Genomic DNA, 16,539 nt, shown 5'->3' with positions numbered 1-16,539 from the left:
TTGTGATTTTTGTTTCATCCTTTGTGACTTTTTGTGCATGTGCCTTGCGGTGTCCCTGCCGGCGGCTCGTGTGTGACGTCAGATGCCAATTACATGGCACCTGTCTGTTTCCCTACATATAGTGCTTCCACACCATACTAAACTGCCAGACACTCTAAAGGCGAACCATGCTGCAAACTTGCTGGCTCTCTCCTTATTTTCTGGTATATTCATTTAGTTTCCTATCTTTTTACTGATTTGAGGTTCACTACTTAAGTGTCTATATATTTCCTTACCTGCTGCCGCTTGTGTTGGTAACTTTACCCCCCAACATTTGAGGAGGGCAGGTGATCTGCAGCAAGTTTTGGTCACCTTCATATATAAGATGACCCAATTATCCTTCTACTAGTTTATAACATTAACAATGCTCTTTTTCTTTTTTATCTTGTTCTTTTCTTAAATTAAACAGTTCCGTATCCTTATTTAAAAAAAACTCTTCCAAAACGTTATTTATTTTACTTTATTATTATTTTTTTATACATCTTCCCCATAGATATTGGTCCCCAAATTCTGGTACCTTTTGGCTTTTCCACATTTTTATTACCATCATGAGTGTAAGTAAACATTTTTTCCTTGGACATGTATTAACCATCCCACACTACCCTCTGCTCAGTTATATCACCTTTTGCTTCGGACCTTTATCCGTCTCTCAGATCTTTTTTATTCACATTTTTTTCACATTTTTTTCATATTTTTTACTCGCCTTTTTCCTCACAACATCCCGGTTCTTCCCTTCACATTATCATCCACCCTCCCCCCTTTTCCCAAATCCCCCCGCCTTCCCTCCTCCCCCACCACTCTCTCCCCCACTTTCCTTTCGCCTTTCCTTTATCCCCCCTTCTCTTCCTCCTCCCCCTCCCTTTTCTCCCCCCTTTTTCCCTTTCTTTCCTTCTTCTCCCCCCCCCCTTCCCCCTCTTCCCTCCCTTTCTTCCCCTCCCCCCACCCTCCCTTGAGTAATTACATACACCTTAATTCAATCACATCTTACACGTCTAATTTTTTGGCTAGATTCCAACTGATGACAAGCTCATCTGGGCCTCCTATGAAACTTTATTAAGTACATCACTCAGGGATGATTTCATTTGTTTCTCAACTTTGAATCACAGGTATGAGACCTGCATATGGGTGAGCTCTTGCTGATGGACCTAGCGGTCGGCAGCATACCCTATTGTATTTACATGTTTTTGTATTTGTATGATTTTGTTTTTTTATTATCTTGTATTATATTCCAAACGAACACAATGCTTGTATCTTATTTTTATATGCAGTGTTACATCTATTGTTCTTTTAAAACGTCCCCTGATGAGCCCAGAGTGGCGAAACATGTCGGGACAATCACTCTAATGCTACTATCGAGTGATTACATTTTATCATCTGTTTTGTAAAAATTTCTAGATGTATCCTTGAACATGTGCGCATAATTCCTACTTGAATTTTAATCCTGTTTTGTATGTGATAATAAAATCTTTAATTTATACACACCAATTGTCGAGCATTGTATGACTTTCCCCCTTTTTCGTTGGCACCCTTAAAGTCCTGCCAAATTTCCCTCTCTCCTGATATCTGATTTGGACCACTTCCCTTGGACAGATGCTTCTTCCAGGACTGCTCCCCGGCCCAAAAAGCTGGCATCTGTTGTTACTACTTTCCAGGTAACCAGTAGAAAGCATTTTTCTTTTTGAAGATTTTTGGATTTTAACCACCAATTGAGGCTCTGACGCACTTTGTCGGATAAATGTATTGGGAAGTCCAGAGTTTGGACCTTCTTGTTCCAAGTTGACAGGATACTGTTTTGCAGCAGTCTTGAATGAAACTGTGCATAAGGAATGGCCTCAAAAGAAGCCACCATTTTTCCCAATAAACTCCTGCAAAGATGAATAGAAGCATTCTTCTTTGTTTTGACCAACCGAATCAGTTCCTTTAAGGAAAAGATTCTTTCCTGGGGCAAAAATACCCTTTTCTGGACTGTATCTATGATCAGCCCTAAGTACTGCAATCTCCTTGATGGAGTTTAAGAAGGATTTTTCTAGGTTGAGGATCCATCCTAAAGTATTCCAGGTAGCTGACTGCGGTGACCAGACTTTGGTTTAAACGGGCTACCAATTCATCTATCAAGAGTAGATAGTCTAAGTAGGCTAGTATTGTTATACTTTGAGCCCTTAACCTGGCTAAAGAAGGAGCCAGGATCTTTATAAACACTCGAGGTGCAGTAGCTAGCCTGAAAAGGTAGAGCTACAAACTGGAAATGAAGATTTTCTACCTCAAAGCGTAGAAATTTCTGGTGAGCAGGGAAAAGTTTAGATCTTTGAGATCGAGAATGTCCATTTGGATTTAACCAAAACCCAACCTCTGCTCTTACATGGGGACCACCATGACCACTTTTGCCAAAAAAAAAAAAAGTGGTCCAATGCTAGAGAGAGAGACTACTTTTTCTCTGGATCCTTAGGAACATTTTGATCTGAGAAAAAAAACAAGGAGACGGGAACTCTTGGAACTCCAGCTTGTACCTTGGAGCTATTGAGGAAATCCCCTATTCATCTTCCTTTCAGATCCTTGAGAACTGCAAAAGTATTCCCCCTATTGAGCGAGTGGGGCACCTCCTCGTAAGCTTCAGTATCTTGTAGGTTTCCTCCCCCAAGACCTCTTTTGTCCCTGGGGTTAATTCTGAGGATTACCTTTTGAACCTGACGGCGGAAGCCATCATGACTGCCTGGAGGCTGATGCTTTAAAAATGAAAATATTTTTACTCCTTTACTTAAATGGCAAAAGGGGGTACTTTTCCCACTAGAATTTCTTTGGATGAATTATCCAAACATTCTCAAATAGCTGTTTCACCACAAAAGGAAGACTAGCCAGGAGCTTCTGCATGGTGAAAGGAAGTTTATCCTCCGCTGACGTGCTTTCCCACACTCATGCGTTTAGCTGTTTGTGTTAGCAACAATGTGCACAGAACCATGTACAGCACCTGGTATTCCCAGGCGGTCTCCCATACAGGTATTAACCAGGCCTAACCCTGCTTAGCCTCTGAGATCAGACGAGATCGGGCGCTTTCAGGGTGATGTGGCCGTAGGCATCTCAGCAGTTGTGCGTTTGGCTAGTTTATAAGCAAGCACCTGCATGAGGACCTTGTGGAGGTTCTACAATAGAAACTCACAAAGCAATTATTGCAAACATAAAGATGCCAGATCCTGGGCCTGCTGAGCAGGATACCTGAACACCTGTTAAACTGTTCTCAATGATTAAGCAATTACTGTCAGCGCAGGCTGATCAATCTGCCAGAGAAAAAAAGTGGGTTTTTTTTGTTTTTTTTTAACAGAAATTCCAACATTTTATCCGATGGATGTCTAAGCATTTGAGCATTGTCTGCCGAACAAAAGCTCTTATCCACAGAGAATATATCAGCGTTAATTGTTGGTATACTCTACTTAGTGAATTTCCTCCACCATAGGATAAAGTGTAAAAAACTTTTTTAGGAGGAAAAATAATGTTTATCTGGGAGATCCTCTCAGATACAAAAAAGCTTTTCCAACAATAAATGGACAGGAAAAGGCATGCACAGTTTGAGGAGGCTTTAGAGAACCCAAACACTCAGTTAAGGGAGCATAAATGTGGAGTGGACCATACAAGAAATTGCACCATCAATCTTAAGATTGAAACCAGCTGATTCTGCCACATTTGACACCTCCAGAAGAGGAGTCATCAGCCTCACCACAGTCCCCTGAGGGGTTTCGTCTTCTCCCGCCCCTAGTTCCTCAGTTTGAGGGTCCTGGGCAATGGAAGAGAACCTGTGCGATTAAAGTCGCTAAACTTTTTTTTTAAACCCATCATGGCTGAGGGAAAAAAGATCTTTTGGTAAAATACACAGGGGCTGCAATGTTGAAAACAGTTGCAAACATTTCATGGCCCTGATGCTCATTCTGACCAGCCACTCCCTCTCAGGGGAAGATGCCATTTGTAGAGATGAGTAGGCTTTCCAGAGTTTGAGGGGGACCCTTTTAGCTCTATTTTGGGGGTGTTTTAACCCCCCCTTCTGACCTTAGCCTGATGCACAAAGCAGAGGTACTATCGGAAGAAATTGCATCTACTGCTTGAGCAATAGTCCAGCCATTGCCGATGCTATTAATGCACAGCCTCATGCAAATAGTAAATGTGTTAAGCAGGAAATGCCTGTCACCAACCTCTTTCATGCTCCCTTTGCTCTCATGTCTCTGCGACAATTTTGCAATCTGCACAAATTGATTTTTAAAAAAAAAAACTCTCATGATGGAGGACGCCAACGCCACGCTAAGCCTTGCCCCCACCTCGCATCGCACCACCCCTCCTTTATCTTTCAAAAAGAGTTTTCCCGTGCAAGCATGGGCCTCCAATTCGACTGGATCGGCTTGTGAGTAAGGGAGGCATGGCGTGGAGGAGACCAGGAAGCCGCCCCATGTAGGGGCTGTGAAAGAAAACTGCATTGCCGATTGTTTTCAGTTCTCCCTTATACTCAGCCTCATGAAGAAGGGAAGAGTTCAGCCCAGGTGGGGGTGTCTGGAGGAAGCAAACCCCCCCAAACTTACCAGAGGTCTGCCTGCTGGCTGGAAAAAAGAGTCTGCTGCTTTTGTGACACAGCATGCTCTCTGAGCAAACCATGAGAAGGTATGTGCTCCATACAGCCCCCAGTAGTGACACTTAGGCATAACAACATTTACTTTAAAGGAGACAAATCATAAGAAAATTTTAAAAAATTGTTAGAAAAACTCCACTTACCTTTCCCGCCGCAGGGTTTTCTGTGGTAAACCAACAGACCCAATCTTCACCCTTCACAGTGAGTTCCATTAAACCTTCAGGAGCTGGGGATCCTTGAGGGAACCCACAATCCTGGACTGGCAATAGCACCACCAGCAGTAAACTTTATGGCCTTAATACCAAAAAGTACTGGATTCCGGGGTCCAGCTTTTAAAAGAGAAGCATTTACCGGCAAAAACCTTGTTTCTTCGGACACAAGGCCCGGGTACCATTCAATTCAGCCAGAAAGACACACCTAGACACTGGTGAAAAAACTGAGGTACTCCCAGTAATGGAAGGGGTTATATAGGGAGTGCACTTTTTTGTCTTAGGGCGTGCCAGTGTCCATCACCTGAAGGTGGCTTATAACCCACATAGTAACTACTATGGCTCTGTGTCCCCTGATGTATGAAAAGAAAGCCTTTTTTGTGTTAAACAGGCATGTTCAAATTTTGAAGATGCACACAAATTGAGAGTCAAAATGGGAATTTCCCTCCTGATCCCATGCCTAATGTCAACATGTGCTAGCTCCCATCATGGGGGATCAATGGACGTGTTTCGGGGGTGCAACCCCTTCCTCTCAGATACTTTAGTTGCGAGGAAGGGGTTGCACCCACAAAACGCGTACATTGATATCCCGTGATGACAGATAGCACATGTTGACACACTGTGTGCATCTTCAAAATGTGGCTTTCAATATACTTCAAGAAAGATTCAAAAATTTTAAAAATATCAACAAATGGAAGAATTTAGGTGTGTTTTAGATTCTGCCTAAAACATCAGTGATGTTTTTGAGTCTTTTTTCAACATCATTGATGTCTTCCTTGATCTTCTGTAAATCTCAATTGCACACCATGATCTCCCTGATGAGGACGTGTGCACTTGCACTTGTGAAATGAGTTTCTTCTTCCACAACATCCACATCACCTAAAATAAATAAACACACCATGTATTATAAATATGCAGGGATACATCTATTACCTGAAGCTGTGGTCTGAGACACTCGCCTATTGTGTTCACTATTTCGCCCACTTCATAAACCTCTCCTTCCTCCACATCCTCTGGTTGTGGTGTTGGTATTTCCCCTTCTTTAGGAGGTGGGGGTCCCTGAGTTCCAAGCTGAAGACATTTTTTTTTCCTTTTCTAAAGCTGGAATACTTACCCTTTTTTTGTACAATTTTCACAAATGGAGACATCCCTAGTATCCACTGGAACACCTGTGTGGGACACCCTAAAAAGTTTGTTCTGGTGTCCCACACTAGTGCTCCTGCATCCAGATGTGTAAACAGCTGCTGAGTGTCATCTCCTTACACTGAATCAAATTTACATTTTCATTCTAGTTACAAACCCATCTAGACAACAATGTACTATACTTCTTTGATTACAAATAGGCCTGAACAAATGTAGTTAACCTGTATCTGCCAAAAACATCGCATTAGTGGGCAAACGAACAATGTTTACCACGAATGATTACTGTGCCCACGAACCTGAAAGTTGACATTTTAAACTGTACAACAGTAAAGAAAAACACATGGAGCAGAACGTAATAATAATAATAGAAACACAGGACAATTACTTACTTTTTAGAAGCAGTTTCCTGATCCTGCTCCCTCAATTTCAGGTCTGACCATCGTTTCCTCAGTTGATCCTTGGATCGCCGTACCCCAAAATTCTTCTGCAGACTTTTCACAACTTTAGCCCGAATCTTGGCCTTTCTCACATTTGGGCTTGGGTAAGGTCCATGTTTCCCATCATAGTCGACCCTCTGTAAGATGTCCACCATCTCAACAAAGGACATATTTGAGGCCTTAAATCTCCTCTGGGATTGGGACGTTCGTGGCTCCGGGCTTTCGTCCTTGCTGCTCTCCTCTGCGTGCACTTGCCCTTTTCCGCCATGTGCTCTCCCACTGCGCCGAAAGAGAAGGGGCGGGAATAGACTAGAAAGAACGTCAGGGGCGGGCGAAGTTTCACGCATGCGCAGTGTATATAAAGCGTAACACGCGTGTGTTGTATGTACGATCTGTGAGAGGAGGAAGGAGTATCGAAAGCCCTGATCGTTAGAAAGAAGGTACAATTTTAACTTGGTGCATCAGTGGCCTATGCTGCTTATAGATTGAGGCCTATATTGGGACAAGATTAGGAGTATTTAGCCTGATATTAGGGTTTGTGTTGTGTCTTGCAGAGAAAATGGATCTATTCAATGATGAGGACTTTATCCCCATATTCATTGATATGTACAGAGAGCTGCCCTGTCTGTGGCAGGTAAACCACCCCTTTTATAAAAATAAAACAAAGAGGAAGGCAGCGCTGGATCAATTGCTGGAATTTGTGAAGACGGTGATCCCCAAGGCAGACATCCCCTATTTGAAGGCCCTAATTGATGGCATGAGGAGCACTTATAATAGGGAGTGCAAGAAGGTCCAGGATTCCCAGAGATCAGGAGCTGCAGCATATGACATTTATGTACCCAGGCTGTGGTACTATGACAGACTGCATTTTCTGTCAGGCCAGACTGAATCCAGGCCAGCATTCTCCAGTCTCCCTTCAAGGCTTCCTTCCACCTCAGCTGAGGCTTCCGACGTCCAACCTGGGCCTTCCAGCCAGGAAGAAGTGGAGGAGCCCAGCTTGAGCCAGGTATAGCATTGTTCAACATATTTCTAGTCAAATAATTAATGATGTTAACTAGATGTTATTATTGATCAGTAATTTCTGATTTTACAAAGTGTTTTACATATCAATAGACAGTAGTGGCCACAAATGATTGGGACAAGAATGAAAAATGCTGGGGTCAGAATGATAGTCTTTTTTTTATTTATTAACATTCAATTTGCAACAGTCATGAGCTGAAAATTGTGTGTTATTAATGAACCAAAAACTAAAACTATGTCCCTTTTTCATACACAGGAAAGTCTCAGCCAGGAGGAGGCTGTGGAAAGTGGCAGACAAGAGGTGGCGGGGGTAAGTGGTAGCCAGGAGGTGGCCTGACCCAGTAGCCAAAAAAAAGTCCCATGAAGAGGAGTAACCTGGAGGAGGCAGCACTTGGCCTATTTCGGAAGACTACTGCGGCCCTCAGAACCCCTCAATAATTAAGATGACTATGCCTACATGCAGCAACGCCTCTTATATGAGGAAGTTATGTTACAAGCCCTAAATAAGGGGTTGAGGAGCGAACTCACAAGCCAAAGCCACGTTTGTGAGTTCAACCATGGTCCTCCTCCTCCTCCTCCACCTCCTGCCACAACTACAACACCAGAGCCACAGCCTGGAAAGAAGCGTGGAAGGAAGCTTGGAAGGAAGATGAGAAAGTGATGGCCTGGGTTCAGTCTGGTCTGACAAAAGACACAGGCTGTGGTAAGACCACAGCCTAGGGACAGATATGTCATCTGCTGCTGTTCCTGATCTCTTGTAGTCCTGGACCGGATTGTGCTCATTATTATAATGACTCCTCAGGCCACCAATTTTGACTGTAAAATAATTGATGTCTGCCCTGGGGTACAAAGGCTTCGCAAATTTCACCAGTTTCTCCAGCGTTGCCTTCCTCTTTATTTTGTTATGACCCATAATAAATGGCTATTTATTTTTCACAAATACTTGCCTATGTGTTTTACTTCAAAACGGACAGTTTGTGAGTAGACAGGTACATTTAAAAAATACAATGTCAAATTGTTTATTACTTTTCCTGTTTCACGTGTTTACACCAACCCGAATTGTGAAACCTGCTAAATTAAGTATATGTATTTTGTACATGTACTTTATTCACAAGTGTACTCTACTATTGCTTCAATAAACATTCCTTATGTTAAAAAAAATAAAATCGTGCCTGGGGGGTCTCCTTAGTCTGCCTGTAAAGTAGCGCATCTTTGTGATGTGTTTTAGTATTCCAAAGCAAAATTACATTTCTAAAGGAAAAAAAAATTCACATAAAACTGCATGCGGCTGTAATGTATTGTTGGATCCCAATATACATAAAAAAAATCTTTAAAAAACACGGCGTGGGTCCCCCCCCCCCCCCGGTATATTGCCAGGCCCTTTGGGTCTGGTATGAATATTAAGGGGAACCCCGCTCCAAATTTTTAAAAATATGACGTGGAGGTCCCCCCAAAATCCATACCAGGCCTGGTTTGGATATTAAGGGGGACCCTGTTCCAAAATAAAAATGGCATGGGAGTTCCCCCCCAAAATCCATACCAGGCCCTTCAGGCCTGGTATGGATTTTAAGGGGAATCTCACACCAAAATTTTTTTTAAAAATGACGTAAGGGTCCCCCCAAAATCCATACCAGACCCTTATCTGAGCATGCAGCCTGGCTGGCCACAAAAAACAGGGGGGGGATGAGATAGAGCGCCCCACCTCCTGAACCGTACAAGGCCACATGCCCTCAACATTGGGAGGGTGCATTGGGGTCTCCCCCCAAAACACCTTGTCCCCATGTTGATGGGCACAAGGCCCTCTTCCCCACAACCCTTGCCCGGTGGTTGTGGGGGTCTGCGGGTGGGGGGCTTATCGGAATTTGAAGCCCCCTTTAACAATCTCCCCTAGAAAAGTGTCCCGCGATGTCCATTTATCTTCAATCACAGCATCCGACGTTCCCGAGAAAAAAATTAACTGAAAAACTCCGCCTCCATGGGACATGAGTCCCTGCGACTGCCATCTTTTTGCTTTGACATCTCTTATATAGCTGGGGCGGGGCCACCCAGTGACGTAACTGGGCGACCCCACCCCTTCTGATGTCATGTCACGTCAGAGGGGGCGGGGGTCACCCATTTACATCACCGGGTGGCCCCGCCCTCAGCTATAGGCAGCAGTCATGGGGACGCCTCCCATCGAGGCACAGTTTTTCCGTTTTTTTTCTTTTTTTCGGGAAGGTCGGACGCTGTGATTAAAGATTCTTTTTTTAAGGACTTGTCCAAAACTGTCTGCTGTCATTTTTACTTTTTTGACACTTTTTTGGTGAATGGGTAGCCCCCTTGTTAAAGGGGGCTTTCAGATTCCGATAAGCCCCCCACCTGCAGGCCCCCCACGACCCTTGCCCAGTGGGGACCCCAAAGCACCCTCCCCATGTAGAGGGCATGTGGCCTGGTATGGTTCAGGAGGGGGGGCACTCTCTCACTCTGGCAAAAACATGAATGCATGAATGCAATCTACTCACTAGGGGGGAACCTAGGATGGAAAAGGAACTGGGGGTCCTAGTAGATGACAGGCTCAGCAAAGGCATGCAATCTGCTGCAAGCAAAGCCAATAGAATATTGGCATGTATTAAAAAGGGAATTAACTTCAGAGATAAAAAGATAATTCTCTCACTCTACAAGACTCTGGTCCGGCCGCACATGGAGTATGCCATCCAGTTCTGGGCTCCAGTCCTCAGAAAGGATGTGCTGGAAATGGAGAGAGTACAGAGAAGGGCAACAAAGCTAGTAAAGGAACCGGAGGATCTTAGTTATGAGTAAAGATTACAAGCACTGAACTTATCCTCTCTAGAGAAGAGACACTTGAGAGGGGATATGATTTCAATGTACAAATACCGTACTGGTGACTCCACAATAGGGATTAAACTTTTCTGTGAAAAAGCATATTAAAAAACTCGTGGCCATTCACTAAAATTAGAGGAAAAGTGATTTAACCAGAAACAGCGCAGAGGGTTCTTTATGGTAAGAGCGGTAAAAATGTGGAATTCTCTTCCACAAGCTGTGGTTTCAGATAGCATAGATAATTTACAAAAACTATAAGATAGGCACCTAAAGATCACAACATACAGGGATATACAATGTAATATTGAGATAAAAGCGCACACACAGGTTGGACTTGATGGACTTGTGTCTTTTCTCAACCTTACTATGTAACTATGTGATCAAGCTCTTACCTGATTTTGTATGGTATATATTCTGTGTGAATTTACAATAAAGGTAGTTCCAGTTTGCACCTAAGCTAGTGTTGTCTAACTCTTGGGCGCAATATTCAGTTATAATACCTGGTTCCTGGTTCCAGAGTGGAGGAAGCTGTATCTTGGCAGAAGCACCCAAGAGGGTGCTAGCAGTCCTTCACATTTTCCTTTTAGATTTCAACCTGACATATTACAAATAAATAATATCTTTTGTCTAAACAGCTTTGAATAATTTAAAGTTTTTAACCAGCTATTGTGATTTATATGAAAACATCTTTACAACCATATATTGTATGGTAGACTAGACAGTAGTGCAGTTTTAAGGCACAGTACATTTTTTCAACAATTCAGTCACTGGTTTTTATTCAGCCTTTGTCACAAAGATGACTGCTTTTAAATTGGTATTCATAACAGTGCTGTGATTTCTCATTGCATACTGCAGAAGCCATAATTATAGAGTACACCTACAGTTTTAACATTGCTGAAGAGATCATTTAAAGTGCTTCACATGTCACATATCTACCTAACACAACTGCCAATACATGTTTTCTCTGGAGACAAGGATACAGCAATAAACTTCCAATGAAGTCTTTAAATTATAACATTCATTTTAATGGTACAGTATACATGAATGGTACAGAGTAATGAAAGGGAAAGCATCTAAACCCTTGAAAAGGGACTAGTTGATTTGATTTGAAACTTTCTTTTACAATGCTGATATTTTTTTCTTGCTAAATAACAGTATAACGGAAAATTGTTATCAAATACTTACTGTAATTTCCCTTTCCTGTCCCATCCTCACGTCAGCTCACCACGGGTTAACATCTCCTTCGGAACCCCACATGACCACCTGTTCCTAGCTGAATAAAAGACAGCCCTTCCCCCAACTAAGATGTTCGATAACTTAGCCTGCGACAGGCCACTAGGGAGGGAATCCTGTGCTGATGTGAGGATGGGCCAGGAAAGGAAAATTACGGTAAGTATTTGATAACAATTTTCCATTTTCCTGGCCCACCTCACATCAGCACACCACAGGATATACCAAAGCTAACATAGGGTGGGAGAGAAAAAAATGAAGATTGACACTGACATTCAAAGAAAAGCTGCTAAAGCCACAAGGAATTGATCTCTCTGGTCCCAAACATACTGGTCACATATTTAGTTTGTAAGGTTGAATGAAGGCTGCACCAGACCTTCAAGCTAGCCCTATATCTTCCAAGCAATCCTGGCATAACTGCCTCAAAGGCTGCCATCACTCTAGTCAATAGGCTTGCAATTGTTGCAGAGCAGAAAAGTGTACTTCCTGCATGCCAATCTAATCACCCTGGTAACCCAAGAGTGGATGACTCCTAAGGGCCTGATGGCTAAATGAAAAGATTGTACACTTTCTTCTTTCGACCAAGTACATTGTTAGTAACTCGACCATGTGTAAGAAACTGAAGTCTCCCTGCTGTGCACTTAGTGACTCTCTTGTGAAAACTCAGAAGGACTACTTCCCAGTTTTTCTTTAAACTGTATACCACTTTAAAATTGAACTTTGGAGATAGACGTAATATCCCTATCTCTGGAAAAAAAGAAAAGGACACCAAGGGGCCCTTGCAAGAAAGTGTTGCAATCTTCAACATCCTTCTGTCTGAAGTAGTTGTCAGGAGAACTAGTTTTACCATGAGATACTTCAATGGAAATGAAACCTATTGGAGCAAAGGGTGCTCTCAGATCCAAGCCTAAGTCTCACAGAGGGAACAAGGATTTCCCTCAAGGTCATATATAGATTGTTATCTGGAAGAAGCATCTGGTCACTGGCTTTTGCACCCATCTGCAGCCTGTGAAAAGATAGAGTAGAGATCCCTTAAATGGAGTTGTATGTCAGACCAACCTCTAGCACTGACTGTAAAATGTTAAGGATATTGGCTAGAGAAGGGAACATAGGAGAGAAAGCTTTGCTGAGCAAACAAACTTCTTTCATATCCTCTCCTATGTAGCGTTCATGGATGATCTTCTGGTCACCAAGAGCTGAACAACCTCCGATCAGAATCCCTGCACCTCCAATGTAGCCTATTCCATAGCCAGGCTATTAAAAGTTGTCTAATTGGATTGGGGTGCTGTTACTGACCTTGCCATAAAGATTTCATTTGATCAGAGACAAAAATCAAACAGAAAATTCCATGCCATCCTGAACCTTGTATGACGGAGTCTTTGCATTCTGTTTCAAATATCAGAAGCTGCATGTTCAGTGAAGTTTCCCTGAGAACTACTGCTGGAACACACCATAGAGCCAATATTGACAACCGAACCAATAATTGATTTTGCTTCCCTGGCAAGAAGACCAACCTTAACTGACTACCCTGTTTCCCCGAAAATAAGACCTAGCGTGATTGTTGGTGATGGCTGCAATGTAAGCCCTACCCCCCAAATAAGCCCTAGTTAAAGTCCTTGTAGGTATTATTTTCAGGGTAGGGCTTATTTCCGGGGAAACAGGGTAGGGCTTATTTGGGGGGGTAGGGCTTATATTGCAGCCATCACCGACAATCACGCTAGGTCTTATTTTCGGGGAAACAGGGTAAGTGGTTCTCTGCCCCATGAAAAGTTTCTTTGCAAGATGTAACAAGAAAAGACTTGGTGTCCCCTTGTCAGGCAATGTAGGCTACTACTGTCTTGTTGTCAACATTACTCAGGCCCCCTCAAAGATCCTGAAAGGCTTGCAATGCTAGAAAAGGCTTCCTTCCATTCAAGATTCCTGGGGAGTCTGTGCTTCACCATTTTCCAATGGCCTTGCACCTGTTTTCTTCAGATTGTGGACTCCCCAGCCCCAGAGACTGGCATCTGGCGTCAGAATCATCCTATCTACTGGGCTGAGAGGCATTGCTTCAGAAAGAAGCACAGTGGCAATGTCCAAAATTCCAGTTCTTGTTGAATTTGTATAGGCGCAAAGATTTTCTGCTCCCCAGACAGCCCAGCTCATAGGCTAAAGAAGGCAAATTGAAATGCCCTCATGTGCCACCTGGCCCAATGTACCACCACTGCCAACAAGATCTTCGAAAAGATTCCTGGGGCTGTGCCAATTCTGTAAAAGGCAGACACCTGAACTGGAAGTGACATCTGACCACTGCAAATCTCACATACCTCTGGTGCTCTGCATTGATCGGTACATGGAACTATGAGTCAGCTGTTCGATTGATACCAACCGGTCCTCCTGCTGAACTGTCCCTGTGACTGTCTGCACGGACTCCATCTTGAACCAATTTGCGTATATGAACAAATTTGATTCCTTCAAACTGAAACAGGCCAGAAGGCTCCTGCCTTAGGTACTAGAAAAAAATGGGGATAACGGCCCCCAGATGATTGCATGTTTTCGGCATCACTGGCATGATGACCTTGTAGCAGTATAAAATCTTGCCAAGATTTTCTCTTCTGAGATCTTTTGGACATAAATTAAATGGATTCAGTGGTCAGCTCTGGAATTCTCCTTTGTACTCCCACCTGTCTTCTGGACCCACTGGTCTTGATTGTCATCCAAACCCTCCAGAAGATGGCTACAGTCATTAACTTTACTCAGGCCCCCTGGGCACAACTGGAAGAGACTGGTTGGATGCACCTTCAAAAGACCTTGCAGCCATCTTAGCAGCTTTCTCTGGACTTGATTTCATGTTAAAAGTAATTTTAAGACACCTCCACTGTGATCTATTAAATCTGTAGCCTGTCCTATAAGATTTGGCCTCCTGCATCCTCTGAAGTTCAGTAGGCTTAAGCGAAGGATGGCGCTTCCTCTTACTAGTACGAGGCCAGACTTTTTTTTTATTTTTTCCCCTGTCATTGCGTTATTCAGTGTTTGGCCAAACAATAACCCCCCACTATAGGAAATGTTGAAGGCTTGTGTAGAAGTTCCACCTGCCCTGTCCAGTGGCGTAACCACAATGCTTTCATAGCAGTGACTGGGTGCGCCAGCGCTTATACTAGGTCTATCAAAGCATCCACCAAAAGTCAGTTGCCAGGTTCCAATCTTTCCAGAAACTGTGCCAAATCTTGCAGTTTCCAGTGTTGAATGAAATGCAATTTCTAAAGTTCATATATCGAAGTTAACGCTATTGCTGGTTGGCAAGCAAAATCTGTCAATGTATAGATTCTGTGCAAGCCTGATGCCAGATCACCACAATTTCTGTGTTCCAGATGTGTTTCTGCATGAGTGTTTGATGCATTCTCAAAGCTTTTTTCCGCTTTCTAGATGTGTTCCATACAAAAAAAATGCAACATGCTACTTTCGTTGACTGCACTAGAATGCGCTGTACTGGTGTGAACTATGTAATTGGAATCAAAGTTAAACACTGTCCATGCATTCTTGATGCAGAATAAAGACGTACTGGACTGCATCTGGTGTGAACAAGTCCACTTTCTCATCCATAGGATCTCTGAAGGCATCTGAGTTATAAAAAAGGCAAAGACACTTGCTCCTGGAAGTGCAGTGCATAAACATACATCAGCCATCTTATATGGATAAAACTTAGAGAACTTGTTACTGTAAATTGGTCTTCTGACAAGGTTTCTATCATCTTTTCATCAACGAGCGAATTACGCTCTGCCATATGGGAAAATGTCATCCATCAATGAGTACTTTACGCTCTATCATTATGGATGTTGTTTGTGGTGTGGATAGTTGCATCATACTTTCTGCAATAGGCGCCTTAATAGGGCTTAGAATTTTGCACAACCACATCCTCATGAGGAAACCTGTGCAATTTCATCTCTCTGCCACTGCATGCAGACCCAAAATGCACCCTGAGCTGGGTGAGGCATTTTCTATCATGCTGACATAAACTTATGTGCCAATTTCCTGGATCCTGTCCCTTCACAGGGTAAGTGAAAACAGCTCCATTAGAGTGTATTGACCACATGCTTAAAGTGGATGTGAACCCAATTCATGAAACTTGAGCTGGGCACACATATCTGCAGTGTTTTGTTATCCCTCTTCAAAGAGCTAAGTCCCCTAGCTCTCTCCTGGCCCTTCCTCTGTTATCAGCCTGATAACTCCTGACAAATTCTCAGACACATCAGAAAAAGCAGCCTGAAATTTCTGTCTTGGGAGGTTGCTATCAATACAGGCAGTCCCCGAGTTACGAACACCCGAGTTACGATAGATCAGCAGGGAGCTGGCCCTGTTACAAGACACCTCTGAGAGTCTCTGCCTATGATGAGAGGGGGTGTGTGCCTTTTCTACAATCAGCAATTGCACTTTCTAAACAGTATATAAATGTGAAGACAGCAGATATGCATGTAGAAACTTATATGGAGATTTGTTTCATTCCTGTGTATCATCTGAGGCTGTTCACTGGGTGTATGGAGAGTTTACATCCACTTTAATGAATGTGACCACCTGTTGGGTGTCGTCGTCCTGGTCAGGATAAGATGATTGTTGGCGAGTCTTATGTTTTTTGGAGCGTTTGCATTCAGGGTTTCTGCTCCTAAAATAATGCAAAACACCTTAATCTGCATAATCTCCTTGGGCACTCTTTTAAGAACCATGTCCCACATCGCCCCCTCCTACCTTTGCTAATCTTCTGTGCTACTAACAGGTGTGGCAAGCTCATATTTTCACAATAAAGCATATTACCTCTCACCAAAAAAAAATCTTACCCTTTCTCTTTAAGAGCCATCTGCCTTCATCCACTCACTTTAGAAGCATCAGGTGAGCTTCAGGCGGCATTTCCAAAGGCCGACATTAGACATTTAAGCTGGATACACACTATACAATCTTCTCCAGACTTCTTCCCTCAGATTCACCAATACCACATACGAGCCAGCCAGGCTGTCAAACCCACAGGTGTACACAGCATAACAAGGGAGCAAGGACAGCACAT

General features: G+C 43.2%; 1 protein-coding gene and 1 pseudogene across 1 annotated transcript in view; one reads left to right on the top strand and one right to left on the bottom strand.

Annotated features, from left to right (window-relative positions):
• The window catches only part of CDH23 (cadherin related 23), a 1,935,615-nt gene that overhangs the window by 917,921 nt on the left and 1,001,155 nt on the right, over positions 1-16,539 (top strand). The window lies entirely within an intron of this gene.
• LOC141107016 (5S ribosomal RNA) lies at positions 2,993-3,111 on the bottom strand (annotated as a pseudogene).

The sequence above is a fragment of the Aquarana catesbeiana genome, linkage group LG08, assembly GCF_042186555.1.
Source record: "Aquarana catesbeiana isolate 2022-GZ linkage group LG08, ASM4218655v1, whole genome shotgun sequence".
Classification (NCBI taxonomy): domain Eukaryota; kingdom Metazoa; phylum Chordata; class Amphibia; order Anura; family Ranidae; genus Aquarana; species Aquarana catesbeiana.
The sequence above is the reverse complement of the archived record's forward strand: the minus strand, read 5'-3'. Positions and strand labels throughout refer to the sequence as shown.